The following is a 10,000-nucleotide window of genomic DNA, read 5'->3' on the forward strand; positions in this document are numbered from 1 at the left end:
CCTCTCCGGCTGCTCATAAACAGTGTTTCATTGAGATGACGGTGAACAGAGACCCCTCCTGTTCCTGTTTCCCCACCCCCACCCCCACCTCCATCCCGAGCGCCCTCCCTCACGTCCTGACACCATCACTCACACACTGTTCCTGGAGCTCAGCGCCATACACCATCATGGGTTCAAAACCCAGAGAGCACACACACTCTATGTATGTGTGCCAACTTCACATTTTTTTATGGTATATTCCTTTTTTATGTGTACCGTTACAATGACAACATCTATTGTTCTTCTCTTCAGAGCCAACCTTTGTGTTTCCAAATGTAAAGTTGTTCACAAACTCGTATCTGTACTATATTATTGTAAGTCATTTAAAAAAAAAAAAGAAAAAAAAAAGCTGTCACTAATTCTAAATGAATAGATGTAGGTCACTCCCACAACTCATTCTTACTCCAGCACCTAACTCCAGCACCTAACTCTAACTCCAGCACCTAACTCTAATCCCAGCACCTAACTCTAACTCCAGCACCTAACTCTAACCCCAGCACCTAACTCTAACCCCAGCACCTAACTCTAACTCCATAACTCCAGCACCTAACTCTAACCCCAGCACCTAACTCTAACTCCATAACTCCAGCACCTAACTCTAACCCCAGCCCCCATCTCCCTGCTGCTGTGATCCAGCTCCAGCTCCGGCTCCAGACCCTCTCCCTCATGCAGCCCAGTGTCAGGTCTCCGCTGGGAGGAATGTGTTTGCCCCCAGACTGGTGTGCTGCGTCTCCCACCTCCCCCCACATTCCAAACCAGCGGAAGTTACTATTGCCCAGACTATTAAGATTAGAAATCCAGGGTATGTGTGTGGGGGGTCGAGTAAGGGTGGGGTTAGAGACATCAAGTCTTCTGGCTGAAACTTAATACATCCGTCAAAACAACAAAAACAGTTTGGGACAAGTAGGTGCACCTTGAGTAAGTCATCTGGCTGTATCATTTCAAAAGACTTGCATATGTGGTGACTGACAGTGCACCAAGCACATTGTAAACAGCTGAAAAAGTCACGGGTATGTGGCCCAAAACATCAATATAACTAGATATTTCAGGCACATTTTCCTCGCTGTTATGCGCGTGTGGTTAAAACTATGTGCTCTGTGCAGAGTCTACAGGCTTAACGTCAGTGTCCAATTACACAAAGACGCGCATTCCAAACTACATGGTAGATGAGGTAAGGTGTGTACTTATGAGGGCACTCGAGCGAAGTATGTGAGGAGCTGGAGTCACAGGTGAACGTCCTCCAGCTGGGCTTTTCCAAACATATCTTGCTCCACACGGAGCCTCTGCTCACCTCATCCCTCTCCCTGTCAGGAGGACAGGATCCCCCCGCCCCCTTCTCTGTATCTCACACACACACACACACACACACACACACACACACACACACACACACACACACACACACACACACACACACACACACACACACACACACACACACACACACACACACACACACACACACTCTAAGGCCAAGGCTTAGGCCTCCTTATCACAACGCTCAGCTCACCCTGCGTTTACTCTTCCCCAGGCCTGGGAAAAGGCACGGCGGCCATTTGTAGCTCATATTTAGATAGGGGTAGAGGGGGGAGGCGGGTGTGAGAGTGTGAGGGTGATTTATAGTAAATGAGAGGGGAGGGATGGTGTGTGTGTGTGTGTGTGTGTGTGTGTGTGTGTGTGTGTGTGTGTGTGTGTGTGTAAGTGTGTGTGGATGTGTGTGATGTGTTTACATCCATGTACTCACAGCACTGCCGGGAAGGTCTCTCCTCCCCCAGTCTCTCCTCTCCAGGCTTCTTCTATTTCTGTGATCTGTGTCTCCTACTCCCTACGCGGAGGAACAAAACACAGGACAGGAAAAAGAAAAAAGAGCTGAATTATATCTAGCCGCATCATTATCTTTATAAAAAGCCATATAGAGGGGATTGACATGTTCTAGTCTGACACTTCCGAGGCGCACCCTGGGATATTAAGGCATGGCTTCCCAGTGGCGCTGTTCTGCCGGAGCGGAGACGACTAGCAGAGACAGATGGGTGATTTATGGGGAAGCTCACACCTCCCTGATGAGGAAAACAAGGCCTCATCCCTACATGCCTCCATCACTAGCTTTGGTAGGCACACCGCCCATCCCCCCCCCCCCCCCGCCCCCCAACCCCCACCCACAACAAACTGTTCGACAAATGAGCCTCCCAGCCGTGATGTTGTGCAATGTTTTCAGTTTTTATGGCTTCATGACTCAACCTCCTGGACCCCAAACAACAGACACACCCCTCTCTCTCCCACTGTGTCTTTCTCCCCCCGTCTCTCCCCTTCTCTCTCCTTCTCTCTCCTTCTCTCTCTCTCTCTCTCTCTCTCTCTCTCTCTCTCTCTCTCTCTCCTCTGTGGGAACAGCCCAGCCCCTCCAGAAGTGTCTCACTGTAACCCATGGTGCTTTCATTCCTTCCACACACAATAGTGGTTTATTCCCATACTCCATCGCCTCCGTGAGATTTCTCCGCGCCAGCAAGGAATGCGCGTGACCCAACCAGAAGATGTGACATTTTCTCCGTGACGACGGCAGCAGCTTGGCTCCCACCTCGCAGCAGCGACTCCCAGTTCCTCCAACATCTGGGCTAGGGTTCACCTCAAGCTGTGCACAGTCGAGTCGAGTCGAGAGCAGCTGAGCTGATCTCCAGTCAGACTTTCCGCACCATCTCTACTCTGCTACACAGTCATGATCTAAAACACTAAAACTGATCCTGAAACAGTACTCCCACCCACTCCCATCCAGACGTCACATGATTACAGTCCCTGAGGACTGTACTACTGCCCCCCCCCCGAAAGGAGAGATTTAACAATGCTAACTAAACGCCTCAGTAACACTACCGAACCTCAGGGCTGCCTCCATTATGGAAGTATGTTCTATGGAGAGAACATTAAGTCGCATTGTTCTACACTTTTGTCATGGCTGTATCTGGAGGGAGGGAGGGAGTCAGAAACAGAGCCTTGAGGAATGATAGCAGCCAAATCACAAAGAGCCATTCATTCAGGCCCAACTTCCACAGCTGGTTCTAATATAGGGATGGGAGGGGCAAACAGAGAGAGAGAGAGAGAGAGAGAGAGAATATGATAGGGAGAAACTCGGAGAGAGAGAGAGAAAAAAAGAGAGAAAGAGTGAGTGCGAGAGAGATGGAAACTGTGCCTAAAAACACACGTAATGGCTATCAAGCCCCTTCAGTGGAGTCATATTCCTTCAGAAACAGACACACACACACACACACACACACACACACACACACACACACACACACACACACACACACACGCACGCACGCAGCGTGCTGTGACGGTCCTGGCCTCTCTCTCTCTCTCTCACACACACACAGGGCTGGTGGGAGAACACATGACACAGCCAGTGAATATGAAGGACAACAGAGCCATGGGTCCATTTAAAATACATCACATGTACACAACATTCTGTCTCTGATACTGAATGTGTAACCAGACTAGCTTCCTTTCTCTGAACAACTCGTCCTGTGTGTCACAACAGATATGGTGCTATGCATTATCAAATACAACTGAGCAACATCGGGATGTACGAGCACAAAGCACAGTGTTTGTGTGATTATTGTGGGTATGATGTTTGTGTGGAATGTACTTGATTGAAATCTTACTATATGTCATTTGACTCTGATAAAAAGGCATTAACTAACCAAAACGATGAGGACATAGGAGGATTTCTGTATGAATATGCAATTCTGGACAGATACAGAATACGTATGAGATATATAATACAACCCCTGAACAATCAATAAGACCTCTCTGGAGAAAAAAGATGAACTTTACATGGAGCCTTTAAGAAACTTTTGATGTTTTGATACGTTTATAAACCAATGTTTACCTCACATACACACAAAAAAAAAAACATCATCACCAAATTCTTCAACCTTATCTAACACAGTCTCAGTTAAAATGGCCCCTCATCAGCGAATAAAATCAAGCTTCCACTACTGTTTTCGGCTGCTTTGTCATTGTTTGAGGTGTAACGGTAAATAAGTCTGGGGGTGTCAGGCAAGAAAGGGTTACAGGAAAAGGAGCTCAAAAGTCCCACTGGATCCAGAAACAACCCAGTCACTTCCTGCTCGCTCAGGAGTAGACACATGCTGGGGAGAGAAAGAGAGACACGGGGAGCATGAGAGGCTGGAGAAAGAAAGAATAGAAGAATGGTGCGAATAGAGAGAGAAAGAGCAGAACTGAGAGAAAGAATGCTCAGGACTTTGGAAGCGAAAGAGAGAGAGAGAGAGATAGATAGATAGAGAGAGAGAGGGAGCGCAGGAGAGAAAGGAAAAAGGAGAGGGAGAAGTGGAATGAAATAAAAGGGTAAACAGAGATGGAGAGATGGAGAGACTTGATGGAAACTTCCAGATTAGAAAAAAAAGAGAAATGCGCACAAGCTGAAATGCTGCGTTCAGATTTGGAAACCACCAGCCGGGCTGACTGTAAATGCCATTTGCTATACCTTATTTGGCCACACTCTGCAAGGTAGGCAAATGGGAGCTTAAAAGGGGCTCAAATGAAGCTAAACTGGAGATCAGGACTGAAGGGGGAATAATGCCCTAACAACAGGCCTCTCCTAGTAGACTAAAAGGGTTCCTCCTTAAAGATTACCATCATAGGCCATGCATTCCACAGGAGACACATCAGACAAACAACAGAAAACAGAGGCTGTATCTAGTCCCAGGAAGACATACCAGTACCTCTGGAAATGGCAGAGATTGGCCATTCCTTTGACTAATTAGGGAAGAGTAAATTGCACATGAGTAATGTATGGAAAATAGCCTAATCATGATTGTGCTGTAATGAGGGTTATTGGAGTCTAAGCACTCTGGAAGACCACACTACGAAACAAACAACTTTGAAACATGGGGCAGGGGGCCCAGCCAAATAAGCGGACTTAAAACAATAATGCTCTTGTGTTTAGTAGGCAAATGTGTCTCAGTGCACGTCGTGAAGAGCAGCGGTGAGACGAGACATGTGTGGCCACCGTGGTCAGAAAGACTTATGAACTCCAGTCGATGGGCTTCCCCAAACGTGTGCACGTTTCCGGCGCTCATTCAATTGATCATATTGATTTGGGGAGGTAGGTTTTGCAGATATCCGGCCCGGCTATCAGGAGAGTCCCACTGGCGAGCGAGAGGAGGGGTCTAGTCTGTTCAGGGCTGTTGGTGGTCCCTCTGACTCTCACTGTGGCCATAACAGAAAAGTTCATTCAGCTCGGGCTGTCACAGATGGACGACTGCGAACCGCCACACACACACACACACACACACACACACACACACACACACACACACACAGGGGACATTCTGAAGGTCCTGAGCCCCACTCATGCTCTCTCATCTGGGAGTGTGCTCTCTGTTCTTTGGGGCCGTGAAATGTTCCTGGGGCAGACAGGCAGACAGTGTGACTCATATTACATCCTACAGGGCTACGGCCATTACAGCTCCTCGTGGACTAATGGAAAGATTGGGGAGCGAATGGCAGTGGTGTGGCCATGACCAATTCTGAGAAAAAAAACACTACTCTCTGAGGTCTATATGCCTGGAACCCATAGAGCTGTTTTAGACATCAGCGAGCGCGGTATGGAGAAAAAGACGCCATTTTTGCTGAAGTGGCGGAGGTCCGAGCCAGCAGGGCCGACCCAGGGAGGGGCCCTCGCTGCCCGCTCACGTTACCGCGGTAACAGGAGTCAGACGAACACAATATCAGCGCCGCCAACGGTCATTGTGCTAAATTCCAACAGGAAGCTCCGGCAAGGTGGGGCCGCGAGACAGGAAGGCCAAAAAATAGAAAAGGGGGATTAAAAAACGAGAAGGGGTTATAAACTCGACCAACTCTGGATATACAGCGGCGCAGCGGCACAGAGGCGGGGAGTGGGAAAGAGGTTGTGGAAAAACGGTGATAGGGTGCGGTTAAGGGTTAGACTGTGACAGAGGCCAGAGCCTGAGCCTTGGTGCCGAAGTGATCTGTATAGAGTTGCGCAGAAGTGTTATAGGGTCAACCATGTGGTGTAGAAATCAGAGTGTGGAGTGGAGAGTGGAGCAATGTGGAATAGTGGCTAGAGCAGCTCTGTGTGAGGGATCTGGACAGAAGGAGAAAGAGAGAGACACTGTCTGGGAGAGAACTATGGGAAAGGTGAAAATGCTGTCCAGGGGGAAGGGCAGAGGAACATTTATCACCCATTCCAGTCTAGGATTTATTCCAGAACATTCTTGAGAATTTAGCAAGTGATAATCTAAATGATGATAAAAATGTGTCCAGTTTCCTTTTGAGAGAAAGCAGCCCAGTTGTCTTTGATTTATATCCCTTCAGTTTCTAGCCCTTCAAGCTAACACAAACAATATATGACATTGTAGGCTATATATCAAAGGGTAAATTCCTATTTCATGTTCGTTTCCCCCATTGCTAGAATCCACATCAAATACTTCCATATACACGGAGAGTAGCCAAGAGCACACACCCCTCAGTCAGCTCACACATGGATCACAGAGGGACCAACCCTCGCATGAGAGAACTTCATCTGCATCAAAGATGGTCGTCTAGGTTTAAATCTAAACTGGATTACAGGCTGGGTCTTAAGGGGTCTTAAGGGGTGTCACAAATTAGAGTGCTAATGTTCAAATTCTATCTGTCTTTCCACAGAGCATCTGTCTTCAAAGGACAAGGGTACTCAGGATGGAAAAACAACATGCTAACATGACTTGTCTTTCCCTGCGAGTACAACTTCATTTGTTACGAGACCACTAATAATGGGGATGTTAGGGTTAATAACTTCATGACATTAAACCTGCTGTTGTGGCTCATTCGGCCTGCAGGCCTAAAGAGAGGGGCACAGGTGAAATTACCTAACAGGCCACCTTTGATCATATGTGGTTACTCTGCTGGGTGACAATCAGGGGACTGTACATCAGTGTACTGTCAAGGATAGCCCACTGGTCAAACCGAGGACTATTTGAAGAACTTACCAATGATTAACATTAAAGGGGCACTTTGCCCCCATTTCTGAATTCCTCAAACCTCAAAGTTACAACCCAGATTCTAATGTTACCTCAACGTAAATGACCAGGGGTAAGTTTAGCTCCAAAACTTAATCAGCAATGGTCAATCAGCTGATGATAGCAAGGGAGCAGATTGGCATGCTGTGAACAGTCCACAAATTCTAATAAATCAATACAATTACAGACAGCTTCGTCTGGCTTCGTCTTGGCGTAATTCCATTAGTCAGGCTAAAACCATTAAAATGCCCAGCGTGTGGCCCACCATACAAATGCGGTTTATAACCTGCCATTCCGAAGTTTGGAATTCCACTCCCGCTCGCACCCCATGTTCCAAATGCTGAAATCGGGAATGTGGAGCCATAAGACAGACGCATACCATACCCGCTGCGGCTGGCAGGAGCATTAGGGCAACTCCCATTCAGCATCTGAAGGCGTGATGTACGTTGTAAACAACAGAGTGGAAGTGGTCTTTCAAAAGCAATAGTCTTGAACAGCTCTGATATGTGGGCGCACTAATTTAGTTCACTCATTAACATGACACAATAAGCAATATGACCTGAAGCATTATTGACCAAACAAGTACAGCCTATGAAGGTGCATAACTGGGATGAGTGTTAAGATGAGGGAGGTCTATAAAATGACCCCCCCCCCCCCAAAAAAGTTAATATCAATCGACGCGCCCTTTCATGAAGAATAACTATGGATATCTCAGGCTAACTTTTTTCTTTGAAGTTTTGCGCATAGAATGAAACTTTGAGTTTAGTCTCAGTACTGTTCAATATTTACCAAGACCTCTTCTCTTTAACACAGCCTCGGCCAAAGTGGCCTTTCATCGACAAAGAAAATAGAACTTTTCAAACATACTAAGCGCGAAAGGGCACTTCGCACTTTCTCGCCGCGGAACAGGCTACGGCTATCACAGGATGGATGGACGGACGAGCGAATATGTGTGCAGCGCAGCAATCAGAGGAACATCTGGAAGTCATGAAAACTCCGCCAAAGGGTTGACCCACCCTCTCCCCCGAGTCACAGTAATCACGGGGTTTTATTTAATGAAGAATGCACCACACATACAGTCAGCGTCGACCCACTAGCCTACACAAACAAACAAGGCCTCGTCCAGTTCAGATAATTATACAGCACGTAGTCCTATTGCCAACATTAATCATAAACCTTTTAATTGACCCCTCATTCCGACAATGGAGTGGCTCCTACACTGAGAAGTAGCCTAGCCGTAAGATCTTTCCTATCGGGCATAAGTTTAATTCAAGTAGTCGCTCATATCATTCAACATTATTACACTTTGAGTGATACAATTATTAACTTGGTAAATGCGTCGAGGTTTTCCGTAATAAAATGGCAAAACACTGAGACAGTCTCCTTCATTCTAGGGGCAAACCATGCGCCACATTTTGGAGAACCTTGTGTGCGCTCCGATGTGAGCAGCGTTTTTTCGGAAGAGATGCTGAGTGGCCAACAGCTACACACACGGACCAAACCACTGGTACGAATTGGATCACTGTGCGAACAGTTTCGTAATGTTTACATTTAAATTAGCCAGCCAATACGATAAAAGTACAATTTCTTACTAGCAACCCGTTACTTCAAAACTCAGACCAAAGACAATGGAGAGAGGCACCGCTACAAAAACCTTTTAGAAAACAAAACCCATACAGGTTTGGCCTCTTTCACGAGGGAGAAAACATAAAACTGTGATTGCTTATAAAATTATTACATTTTACTTACCACCTCGCGGTCCCTTCTGATATCTAAGGCCAGCAGCTCTCACTGACAGCGAGACAAAAACACCGCAGCCAAACCGTGAGTAAGACCCCCTCCCTCTTAATTTAAAGAGCCAGAGTCATTTTTCTTGACCGCTCATTTCAGGGTCTCCCTCAAGAAACAAAAACAATACGGAGCACACACTTGCACCGAGATGAGAAGAGAATTACGTATATGTTATTCCCCTAACTATAGTTTACATACTTTACTCAGGTGGGTCCATAGATGGAATTTTTCCACTGTTAAGGTGTCATTGAGACTCCCAAATTACCACTCTCTATCTTAGTAAGTACACAGCCTCTAGGCTATCAGCGCACACATATGGGCTGTAAATAAAATGCTTTCAATTGCCGGAAACTTGAGATTCGTGTGCCAAAACACAAAAAATTTGACATTGCAGGTAAGTAATCACTCGCCATGCTTTTCCATTCACGTTTTATTGGGTGGGCCAGCGGCCGTTCCCGGAACATGACGTCACCGTCTCCCCTAGAGGATAGTGTCGTATCATTCAACGCACATAACGACCAATTCAGATCTTCCCAGTCTTCTGTAGACTATGCGCATTTCAGACGTCTATCTATTTATTGTAAAGATCCGAGAGAACGTTTGGGAACACACACACCATAAATACTGAGCTATCCATATGGTAGTGATTTGGCCGTGGCAGACTAACATTACACTCCGTAGTGAGGCACACCGGCGCAGGAAATTAATTGCATGTGAAAGGCAACATAGAGAGCGCATGCTGAACCCCTCAAAACATATGGTTTTACATACACATGTGAGCTGCGCGTTAATTAGTGGCTACGAAGCCACTTTACATATCTGGCCACTTTCATTTGAAGTTACGACTGAACTCATGTGGTAGATTTGAAAATGTAGGACCTATACTAAACTTTAAGGAAGTTTTTTTTTTTTTTTAATCCTATTGAGAATGGTCAATAAAACTACCGGCAGACTCGTCTATAAGAACGTCAAAAGCGTTCAAATAATGTCAAAATTGTATTCTTAATTAATTGGCAAAACCAATTTTCATAGGGTCACTCATCTTAAAAGTCTTATAAGTATTATCTAAGAAAAAAAACAACAAAAACAACAATTGAAGCCAAAGAGGGAAGTTTAATACAAAATCATATTTGAATGAA

General features: G+C 46.1%; 2 protein-coding genes across 9 annotated transcripts in view; both read right to left on the minus strand.

Moving 5' to 3' along the window:
* kank2 (KN motif and ankyrin repeat domains 2) overlaps positions 1-9,879 on the minus strand; it is a 23,399-nt gene extending 13,520 nt beyond the window's left edge. For 2 of the 3 annotated variants that reach the window (XM_031575496.2, XM_012833791.3), the window contains exons 1-2: positions 8,820-9,879; positions 1,784-1,864 (exon numbers count right to left, since the gene is read on the minus strand). The gene's annotated coding sequence lies outside the window, so the exon portion shown is untranslated. Of the gene's footprint in view, positions 1-1,783; positions 1,865-7,859; positions 8,785-8,819 lie in introns of those variants that run through there. The other variant, XM_031575491.2, reaches the window with a different exon arrangement.
* Positions 9,880-9,954: 75 nt separating this feature from the next.
* The window catches only part of LOC105905751 (dedicator of cytokinesis protein 7-like), a 50,127-nt gene continuing 50,081 nt past the window's right edge, over positions 9,955-10,000 (minus strand). For all 6 annotated transcript variants that reach the window (XM_031575453.2, XM_031575475.2, XM_031575460.2 and 3 more), the window contains one exon: positions 9,955-10,000. This exon is cut by the window's right edge and continues 1,367 nt beyond it. The gene's annotated coding sequence lies outside the window, so the exon portion shown is untranslated.

This window comes from Clupea harengus, chromosome 1 (assembly GCF_900700415.2).
Source record: "Clupea harengus chromosome 1, Ch_v2.0.2, whole genome shotgun sequence".
Lineage (NCBI taxonomy): Eukaryota > Metazoa > Chordata > Actinopteri > Clupeiformes > Clupeidae > Clupea > Clupea harengus.